This window comes from Macaca mulatta, chromosome 7 (assembly GCF_049350105.2).
Source record: "Macaca mulatta isolate MMU2019108-1 chromosome 7, T2T-MMU8v2.0, whole genome shotgun sequence".
Classification (NCBI taxonomy): Eukaryota; Metazoa; Chordata; class Mammalia; order Primates; family Cercopithecidae; genus Macaca; species Macaca mulatta.
The window spans coordinates 98,554,605-98,566,479 of record NC_133412.1 but is presented as its reverse complement, the minus strand read 5'-3'; the positions used below and the strand labels follow the sequence as shown (position 1 = coordinate 98,566,479).

Here is an 11,875-nt window from a genome sequence, read left to right as displayed (position 1 = left end):
CAATTAGATCTCAAGAGAACTTACTATCACAAGGACAGTACCAAGGGGGATGGTGCTAAACCATTCATGAGAAATCTGCCCCCATGATCCAATAACATTCCACCAGGTCCCGCCTCCAACATTGGGGATTACATTTCAATATGAGATGTGGGTGGGGACACACATCCAAACTATATCAATCAGGCATTTAGGTAAAGACTGACTGGCCATCTGTCAGGAATATCATAGAGAAAGATGCCACCTAGATGAAAATTGAACTTTATGACATCTACGAATTCTTCCAAAATTCATATGCTCTTTTTCGTTGATAGTTCAAGACGCACATGTTTGCTAGGACAGAGCAATCATCTGCTGAGTCAGAGGAAAATAAGCAAATAAAAACTAAATAAATAAAGACAATAATCCCCCCATACCTTTGGAAATGTAAAGGCTGATAATAGTAAGAGATGAAGCCAACTGGACTTCTGGGTCTGGTGTGGACTTGGAGAACTTTTCTGCCTTACAAGAGGATTGTAAAATGCACCAATCAGCACTCTGTAGCTAGGATTATAAAATGCACCAATCTGTGCTCTCTGGCTAGCTAGAGGTTTGTAAAATGCGCCAATCAGCACTCTGTAAAAATGCACCAATTGGCACTCTGTGGCTAGCTAGAGATTGTAAAATGGACCAATCAGCACGCTGTAAAATGGACCAATCGGCAGGACTTGGGCAGGGGCAAACAAGGGACTAAAAGCTGGCCTCCCCAGCCAGCAGTGGCAACCTGCTCGGGTCCCCTTCCACCCTGTGGAAGCTTTATTCTTTCGCTCTCCACAATAAATCTTGCTGCTGTTCACTCTTTGGGTCCGTGCCATTTTTAAGAGCTGTAACACTCACTGCGAAGGTCTGTGGCTCCATTCCTGAAGTCAGCAAGACCATGAACCTGCCAGAAGGAGCCAACTCCAGACACAATAGGAATCCTTTTCTGGCTAATTAATACGTTTCCTCTTATTCTTTTCAAAAAATTATTCAATAAACTTCTTGTTGGTGAGAGAGATTTCCTAGATTTAATTAGTCTGTTCTTTCTTAATGGATGTGTGGCTCTGCAGTATAAAGAAATTCTGATCCAGATGTTGATATTATATTTCTAGATGATTGGAATACAGCATTTCAATACCCAGAAAATTTTTGAGCTCCTCACTGAAATTATTTTAAAATACTTGTCTTATTAGCTTAATTTTCTCCTGATTCAAAGCATATAAAATAAAATATTTTAGTAGTTGGTTGAATAATCCATGAAAGCTCAAAGCTTCAGGTCATATTTGAGCCATGACTAATGCATTTCACTGAGTCTTTACTACATTTCACTCTCCATAAAGTTTCACTAGAGTTAGGACTACCAGACTCAATTTAGGTTCATTATCAACAAGTTATGGCTGATGCATCTAATTTCTTTCTTAAAAAGAATTATTAGATTGAATAACCTTAGGATGCAGAAAGCATAGCAAACATAAGCATGATATGCCTGGACTTTAGCAAGGGATTTGGAGGTCACTAACAATGGCCTTAACAAAAGATTAAGAGATTTGGACTTGGAAATAAGGCATTTTAGATGGAGAATTACAATTTTTAAATATCCAGACTAAAATGGTACCAAGCAATGGATACAGATTAGGAAGGAGAGAATTTTCCCTTAGTCGTCTACCATGCAAAATGATTTCCAAAGTCTTGGATGGTGACATAGAGGGCATAGTCATCACATTCACAGATAACACAAGGCTCAAAATGGATAAAGTGCATGCTAGATATTACAATCAAACTGCAAAATTTAGCTAGGTGGGATGGCACAGGCCTGTGGTCCGAACTACCCAGAAGGCTAAGATGGGAGCATTTTAGCCTGTTTGTGTTGCTATAAAGGAATACCTGAGGTTGGATGATTTAAAAAGAAAAGAGGTTTATTTGACTCATGGTTCTGCTGACTGTACAAGAAGCATGAAACCAGCATTTCATTCTGGTGAGAGCCTAAGGCTGCTTCCACTTGTCACAGAGGGAGGAGGAGAGCTGGTATATACAGATCACATGGCAAGAGAGAAAGGAAGAGGGTTAGGCTCTTTTCAACAACCAATTCTCAAGGGAAATCTAGTGGGAACTAATAGATCCAGTCACTCCCCGTTCCCCAGGGAGGGCATTAATCTATCCATGTGGGATCTACCCCTATGACCCAAACATTCCCCATTCAGCCCCACCTTCAACACTGGAGACCAAATTTCAGCATGATATTTAGAGGGGCCAAATATCCAAACCATAGCAGGAAGATCCCTTGAGTCCAGGAGTTCAAGGCTGCAGTGCTCTATGGCTGCACATCTGCATGGCCACTGCACTCCAGCCTGAGCAACGTAGTGTGACCTTGTCTCTAAAATATAAAAACAAAATAGCTTCCAAAGTGTCTGTTAGACTGAATCAAAACATTGGGTTTAATAAGATTAAATTTAACAGAGTTAAGTGTATGTGCATTTTAGACTGGAAAAGCAACCTTACCTGAAAAGATGAGGTAATATATCAAACAGCAACATTATATATGATAAGGTCTTAAGGATTTTAATTTACAATAAGCTGAGTTTAAGTAATGTGATGCTTCAAAAAAAGTGAGCCTAGGCTAAATTCACAGAAGCACACAATCTAGAATGAAGGAATTTGTGTCAACTCTTTCATGACCAAATAATAGCTAAATTATTGCATTTTTGTTTTAGGCTTTGCATTTTCTTTAACGGATTTTAATTAAAAGAAAAAAACTAAACCTAGAAGATAGATCAGAATAAGGATGGGCCTTAAAATCACACTTGTTGAAGAAACATCAAAGGACATAAGACATTTTAATCCAAAGATAGTATGATTACTATCTTCAAATATTTGAATGGCTTGGATGTAACACAGATGTTAGATTTGTTCCACATGACTCCAAAGAATAGAACTATTACAACAAGTGAATGGAAGATAAAAGAGGGAAATTATAGTTAATCTGAAGAGGAATCTTCTTATAGTCAAAAGCATACCAAAATTAAATGGGTTACCCAACTACAGGTTTTTAACCATTGACTAGATGGCCATGTGAGGATGTTGTAAAATGTATGTATTCTGTAGCATCTGGACTACAGTGTAAACAAAAACAAAACAACATCTTCAAACAATTGAAAGTTTACTATTCTAGGGCAGAACAAAGAATGCCAGAAAACTGAAGCTCAATTTCCTTCCTTTCCAATTTGCCCAAATCATTTATTCTGTCCTTACTTCTATTTTCTTGCCTGTGAAATGTAGGTAATTCTATTTGTCATTTCTGGCCAGACGGGAAAGTCTGTAACGAATTTGGAGCCTAGAGTACTCCTCACCATAAATTCTCCATGTGTTTCTGTTGCTATTTTCTAGAAAGAAATTCAAAGTTTTCTGTTTGAATGAGAATCAAGTTCAAGGTTTGGGAGAATTCCCTCAAATTATTTCTTTTCCTCTTTCAAAAATAAAAATTGGATGTCATTTGGGTCAATCAGTCCCCTTGATAAGGTAATAAAGCAATACAGCTGCTGGATGTTCCCAAGGCTTTACATGAATTGTGTTCCACTAACCCAGGAACTCCCAGGTTTTACTTAAACACTTTGACCTAGTACCAGCTCATCCATCATGCCAGTCTCTAAACAAACGAAGGCCAGCCTGCCCAGGCAGAGCTGAACAGGAGGCAACAATTGGAGGATTAAGACCAATTCCAAATTGTACTTGCAATACATTTCAAATATTAACTCAGTTTTTAACAGTATTTTTCTTGAATTTAATATTTCTTTTCTTAGATCCTTTCATTTCTAGACCTATTTACCCAAAAGAAGAGCAAATCAATTAAAAAAAAAAAAGAAGAAGAAGCAGCAGCCTCGGAAAGAAATGCCTGATAGCTCCTACAGTTCTTCTACGATTCAAATACAAGAGGGGAGGAGATAAATGGAAAATCACAAGGCAAGTGTGAATTTCCACAAAACACTAAGATTTTTCATTTCAAAATATCTGACTTCTAAATTAAACACCCCTCAGCATTTCTGTAATGATTATGAATAAATCTTTTATTTTTGACATAAATATTTTGAATAAATTACTTTGTTGACAGGTAATTTTTTTGGTTTTCTTTTTCTTTTTTTTCTGTTTTGTTTATTTAAATCTAAAGAAAAAAATAAAGCACTCAATTCTGCCATGAGTTTAAAAATGTCAAAGAATATAAGGCTATTTGTTTGGCTAGGTCCATTGATTGAAAATACTCCATTTTCAGAAAATGGTGATGAAGGATACACCACGTTAATTTTGTAAAGTGTGAGAAGGCTCCAAAAAGGAGAATAATCGTAACGCATAATCATATGGGTAGGCTGTCATAATACAATGAAAATAAATACCACACTTTTTCAAAGATACACAAATTATGCATCTCAGTGAAGTTCTTTAATAGCTCTATAATGCTTCTGCCAAAGGAGATAACTCATAGCAGACATTTGTTGTGTGACTGTGGATTTATAATTTTAGTTGAATGATGTCATTGATTGGGGGTATAAATATCAAGTATTTTCTCAGCATTCAATTTTTTAATTGTTTCCTCTGTATTCTTCATGCTTATTTTAATTTGGATAAGAGGCACAATTGATATGTTCTGTATCTAATTTACAATCCAACATGCAAAAGGATCTCTCAGTTTTGTTAGTTTACCTATGAGATCATCCATGCATTTAAGGTTAAAGCAACTGAGAATACAAGAGGAATCAAAAATATTGTAAAGTAATGGCTCCCGTGCATAAGAGGAGAGACTATGTTCATTATTAATGATAAGGAACATTGTTATTGAATCTTCAAAGTTCACATCAAGTCACATGGCATCCCAGAGTTGTTGGTGCACAAGTGTCCAGATAGAAATAAAAATAAAATCATCCAAAAATTTTGTCTTATTTAATATTATACAAATCAAACATTTTGTTTTTAGAATTAATTTTATTTTGCTTTATTATATTTAGTTTCCATTGTGGACCAGAGGAAAACCTTATAAAACTTCAAGCAAATATTTGACACCTATTCTTTGTATTTGATCACTATACATGAATAAAATGGAATGTGATCAGAGGCCAGAAAATAAATATTTTAGGCTTTGTAAGCCATACTGTCTTTGCATCTCTGTTGCAACTACTCAACTCTGCTATTGAAAGCAGCCATTCACTAATAAATAGCCTACCAAACAAAAAAACTCCAGGACCAGACAGATTCACAGCTAAATTCTACCAGAGATATAAAAAACTGGTACCATTTCTACCGAAACTATTCCAAAAAATTAAAAAGGAGGCACCTTCCTAACTCATTCAATGAAACCAGCATCATCCTGGCCAAACCCTGGCAAAGATACAACAAAAAAAGAAAACTTCAGGCCAATACCCTGATGAACATCAGTACAAACATCCACAATAAAATACTGGCAAGCTGAATCCACCAGACATCAAAAAGCTTAACCACTATGGTCAAGTGGGCTTCATCCCTAAGGTTGGTTCAACATATGCAAATAAATAAATGTGATTCATAACTTAAACAGGACTAAAGATAAAAACCACATGATTATCTGTATAGAGGCAGAAAAGGCCTTCGATAAAATTCAACATCCCTTCATGTTAAAAACTCTAAATAAGCTAGATATTGAAGGAACATTCTTCAAACTAATAAGAGTCATATATGACAAATGCACAGCCAATATTATACAGAAAAGGCAAAAGCTGGAAGCATAGCCCTTGAAAACTGGCATGAGACAAGGATGTCCTCTTTCATCACTCCTATTCAACATAGTATTGGAAGTTCTGGCCAGGGCAATCAGGCAAGAACAAGAAACAAATGATATTTAAATAAAAAGAGAAGAAGTCAAACTGTCTTTATTTGCAGATGACATGATGCTACATCTAGAAAACCCCATCCTTTCAGCCCAAAACTTTCCTAAGCTGATAAGCAAATTCAGCAAAGTCTAAGGATACAAAATCTATAGCATTCATATACACCAACAACAGTCAAAAAGAAAGCCTGTTTCTTGTGCCTTGTGAATGATGTTCCAGTTACAATTTCCACAAAAATAATAAAATACCTAGGAATACAGCTAACAGGGCAAGCGAAGGACCTCTTCAAAGAGAACTACAAACCACTGCTCAAGGAAATCAGAGAGGACACGAACAAATGGAAAACATTCCATGCTCAGGAAGTTCAACATCATAGAAGAATCAACATCATGAAAATGGCCATACTGCCCAAAGCAATTTATAGATTTGATGCTATTCCCATTAAATTACCATTGGCATTCTTCACAGAATTAGAAAAAAAAAGTGTTTTAAAATTCATATGGAACCAAAAATGAGCCCAAATAGCCAAGACAATCCTAAGCAAAAAGAACAAAGCTGGAGGCATCAAGCTACCTGGTTTCAAACTATACTACAAGGCAATAATAACCAAAACAGCATGGTACTGGCATGAAAACAGACACATAGACCAATGGAAAAAAATAGAGAACCCAGAAATAAGACCACACACCCACAATCATCTAATCTTTCACAAACCTGATAAAACCAAGCTATGCAGAAAGAATTCTCTATTTAATAAATGGTGCTGTGAAAGCTGGCCAGGCAGATGCACAAAATTGAAACTGGACCCCTTCCTTCTGCCATGTACAACTCAAGATCAATTAAAGATTTAAATACAAAACCCAAAACTATAAAAACCCTAGAAGAGAATCAAGAATTTTTTCATGTTTGTTGGCCACATAAATGTCTTCTTTTGAGAAGTGTCTCTTCATATCCTTCACTCACTTTTTGATGAGTTTGTTTTTTCTTGTGAATTTGGTTAAGTTCCTTGTAGATTCTGGATATTAGCCCTTTGTCAGATGGATAGATTGCAAAAATTTCCTCCTATTCTGTAGGTTGCCTGTTCACTCAGATGATAATTTCTTTTGCTGTGCAGAAGCTCTTTAGTTTAATTAGATCCCATTTGTCAATTTTGACTTTTGTTGCCATTGCTTTTGGTGTTTTAGTCATAAAGTCTTTGCCCATATCTATGTCTTGAATGGCATTGCCTCGGTTTTCTTACAGGGTTTTTATGGTTTTAGGTCTTACATTTAAGTCTTTAATCCACGTTTAATTAATTTTTGTATAAAGTGTAAGGAAGGGGTCCAGTTTCAGTTTTCTGCATACGGCTAGCCAGTTTTCCCAACACCATTTATTAAATAGGGAATCCTTGTCCATTGTTTGTTTTCATCAGGTTTGTCAAAGATCAGATGGTTGTAGATGTGTGATGTTATTTCTAAGGCCTCTGTTCTGTTCCATTGGTCTCTATATCTGTTTTGGTACCAGTACCATGCTGTTTTGGTTACTATAGCCTTGTAGTATAGTTTGAAGTCAGGTAGCATGATGCTTCCAGCTTTGTTATTTCTGCTTAGGATTGTGTTGGCTATATGGACTCTTTCTTGGTTCCATTTGAAATTTAAAGTAATTTTTTTTTTAATTCTGTGAAGAAAGTCAGTGGTAGCTTGATGGAGATAGCATTGAATCTAACAATTACTTTGGGTAGTATGGCCATTTTCACAATATTGATTCTTCCTAGCCATGAGCATGGAATGTTTTTCCATTTGTTTGTGTTCTCTCTTATTTCCTTGAGCAGTGGTTTGTAGTTCTCCTTGAAGAGGTCTTTCACATCCTTTGTAAGTTGTATTCCTAGGTATTTTATTCTCTTTGTAGCAATTGTAAATGGGCGTTAACTCATGATTTGGCTCTCTGTATGTCTGCTATTGGTGTTTAGGAATGCTTGTGATTTTTGCACATTGATTGTGTATCCTGAGACTTTGCTGAAGTTGTCAGCAGCTTAAGGAGATTTGGGGCTGAGACGATGTGGCTTTTTAAATATACAATCATGTCATCTACAAATAGAGACAATTTGACTTCCTCTCTTCCTATTTGAATATGCTTTATTTCTTTCTTTTGCTGATTGTCCTGGTCAGAACTTCCAATACTATGTTAAATATGAGTGGTGAGAGAGGGCATCCTTGTCTTGTGCCGGTTTTAAAAGGGAATGCTTCAAGCTTTTACCCATTTAGTATGATATTGGCTATAGATTTGTCATAAATAGCTCTTATTTTGAGATACTTTCCATCAATACCTAGTTTATTGAGAGGTTTTAGCATGAAGGGGTGTTGAATTTTGTCGAAGGCCTTTCCTGCATCTATTGAGATAATCGTGTGGTTTTTGTCATTGATTCTGTTTATGTAATGGATTACATTTATTGATTTACATATGTTGAACCAGTCTTACATCCCAGGGATGAAGCCAACTTGATCATGGTGGACAAGCTTTTTGATGTGCTGCTGGATTTGCTTGCCAGTATTTTACTGAGGATTTTCGCATCTATGTTCATCAGGGATATTGGCCTAAAATTTTCCTTTTTTTGTTGTGTCTTTGCCAGGTTTTGGTATCAGGATGATGCTGGCCTCATAAAATGAATTATGGAGGATTCCTTCTTTTTCTATTGCTTGGAATAGTTTCAGAAGCAATGGTACCAGCTCTTCTTTGTACCTCTGGTAGAATTCGACTGTGAATCTGTCTGGTCATGGGCTCGTTTTGATTGCTAGGCTATTAATTACTGCCTCAATTTCAGAACTTGTTATTGGTCTATTCAAGGATTCAATTTCTTCCTGGTCTAGTCTTGGGAGGGTGTATGTGTCCAAGAATTTATCCATTTCTTCTAGATTTTCTAGTTTATTTGCATAGAGGTGTTTATAGTATTCTCTGATGGTAGTTCGTATTTCTGTGGGATCAGTGGTGGTCTCCCCTTTATCATTTTTTATTGTATCTATTTGATTCTTCTCTCTTTTCTTCTTTATTAGTCTGGCTAGTGGTTTATGTATTTTGTTAATCTTTTCAAAAAACCAACTCCTGGCAAGGAGCCAAGGAGAAGCAGCACCAGCTTTAGAAGCCCTACACCAACAGAAATATCGCAAAGGATCCCACTTCACTAGAAGAAGACATCAAAGAGACTCATCAAAGTGGCAGTAGTAAGGCTCTGGACAAAACTCCACATTTCCAGCTCTCTGACATTTTCTACTTCTGCCGTAAAGGAATGGAGACCATTATGGATGATGAGGTGACAAAAAAATCCTCAGCAGAGGAGTTGGAGTCCTGGAACCTGCTGAGCAGAACCCATTACAACTTCAGGTACATCACCCTTCAGCTTATAGTCCTGTGGGGGTTAGGAGGATTGATTTTGTACTGCTTACTGCTGCCGCTCAGGATAGCGCTGGATTTGACAGGGATTAGCCTTCTAGTGGTGGGCACGACTGTGGTGGGATACTTGCTTCATACCTCGCCAATCGATGTGATCATCTTGGCCAGCGATGGTTATTATGCCACGGTGGGTCAAGTTCATGGGGGACACATAGGTTTGATTCAGAGAGCCATGGTGAAGACTTACCCACACATTAGGTTTGAGTGCTTGGAAGTGAAGGATCGCCACCTGGTGGCTAAGAGACTGACTGAAGAAGTGCAAGATAAAAGCCTATCCTCATCTTCCCAGAAGGAACCTGCATCAATAATACATCGGTGATGATGTTCAAAAAGGGAAGTTTTGAAATTGGAGCCACAGTTTACCCTCTTGCTATCAAGTATGACCATCAATTTGGCGATGCCTTCTGGAACAGCAGCAAATAAGGGATGTTGATGTACCTGCGGCAAATGATGACAAGCTGGGCCATTGTCTGCAGTGTGTGGTACCTGCCTCCCATGACCAGAGAGGCAGATGAAGATGCCATCCAGTTTGCAAATAGGGTAAAATCCGCCATTGCCAGGCAGGGAGAACTTGTGGACCTGCTGTGGGATAGGGGCCTGAAGAGGGAGAAGGTGAAGGACATGTTCAAGGAGGAGCAGCAGAAGCTATACAGCAAGATGATTGTGAGGAATCACAAGGACAGGAGCCGCTTATGAGCTTGCCTCAAGCTGGCTGGGGCCACTGTGAGGAGTGACCACAGGCTAGGAGCTGGAGTTGCTGCCGCTGCCTCCACTGCTGCATCCTTTCCAGACTCCAGGGCTCCCTGGGCTGCTCTGGATCCCAGGACTCTGGATTTCACCAAGTGCAGTGGGATCCCTATGCACACGGCGCTACCTACCCTCGGCAGTATGAACGGATGCTGCTGGGTGTCGCAACCCAGGATAAGATGTCTTGTTTCTTTTACAATAAGTCATTGGAGATGTCAGGCCTCTGAGTCCAAGCCTGCGTGTATACATCCAGATGGCCTGGGCTACTGAAGAACCACAAAATTTGAAAATGGCTAGCTCTTGCCTTAACTGATGACATTACCTTGTGACATTCCTTCTCCTGGACAATAAGTCTCTGGAGCTCCCCACTAAGCACCTTGTGACCCCTGCCACTGCCCGCAAGAGAATAACCATCTTTAACTGTAATTTTCTACTACCTACCCGAACCCTATAAAACTGCCCCACCCCTATCTCCCTTTGCTGACTCTCTTTTCAGACTTAGTCTGCCTGCACCCAGATGATTAAAAAGCTTTATTGCTCACACAAAGGCTGTTTGGTGGTCTCTTCATACGGACGCCCGAGATATTGGGTGCTGAAGACCCAGGAGAGGGGAATTCCTACAGGAGACCGGTCTCCTGTCCTTGCCCTCACTCTATGAAGAGATCCACCTATGACCTCAGGTCCTCAGACCAACCATCCCAAAGAACATCTCGCCAATTTCAAATCAGGTAAGTGGTCTTTTTACTCTCTTTTCCAGCCTCTCTCACCACCATTCAATCTCCCTGTCCTTCCAATTCAAGTTCTTTTTCATCTCTAGTAGAGACAAAGGAGACACATTTTATCTGTGGACCCAAAACTCCGGCGCTGGTCACGGACTCAGGAAGACAGCCTTCCCTTGGTGTTTGATTATCACGGGGATGCCTGCCTTGATCATTCACCCCCATTCCATTGGTGTCTGAACACCACGAGGACACATTCACCCACATTTCCTAGGTGGCAAGTCAATTGTGGGAATGCCTGCTTTGACTGCCCATCCACATTACAGCCCAGGGCTGCTCACCACCCCCTTCTCCGTGTCTCTACTTTTCTCTTTAAACTTAACTCCTTCACTATGAGCAACCTTCCGCCCTCCATTCCCCCTTCTTCTCCCTTAGCCTGTGTTCTCAAGAACTTAAAACCTCTTCAACCTAAAACCTAAATGCTTTATTTTCTTCTGCAATACCGCTAGGCCCCAATACAAACTCAACAATGGTTTCAAATGGCCACAAAATGGCACTTTTGATTTCTCCATCTTACAAGACCTGGATGATTTTTGTCAAAAAATGGGCAAATGGTCTGAGGTGCCTGACATCCAGCCATTCTTTTACACATCGGTCCCTCCCTAGTCTCTGCTCCCAATGCGACTTATCCCAAATCTTTCTTCTCTCCTGTCTGTTCCTTTGGTCTCCACCCCAAGCTCTGAGTCCTTTGAATCCTTCTTTTCTATGGACCCATCTGACCTCTCCCCTCCTCCCCTGCTCCTCACCAAGCCGAGCCAGGTCCCAATTCTTACTCAGCCTATACTCCCCAACCCTATAATCCTTCTATCACCTCCCCTCCTCACACCTGGTCTGGCTTACAGTTTCATTCCATGACTAGCCCTCCCCCCACTTGCCCAACAATTTTCTCTTACAGAGGTGGCTGGAGCTGAAGGCATAGTCAAGATTAATGCTCCTTTTTCTTTATCCGACCTATCCCAAATCAGTTAGCATTTAGGCTGTTTTTCATCAAATATAAAAACCCAGCCCAATTCATGGCCCATTTGGCAACAACTCTTAGATGCTTTACTGCCCTAGACC

The 11,875-nt window shown here is 39.2% G+C and overlaps 1 pseudogene; it reads left to right on the top strand.

Moving 5' to 3' along the window:
- Nucleotides 1-9,111: 9,111 nt before the first annotated feature.
- Nucleotides 9,112-9,986, top strand: LOC100428311 (glycerol-3-phosphate acyltransferase 4 pseudogene; annotated as a pseudogene).
- The last annotated feature ends 1,889 nt before the right edge of the window (nt 9,987-11,875 follow it).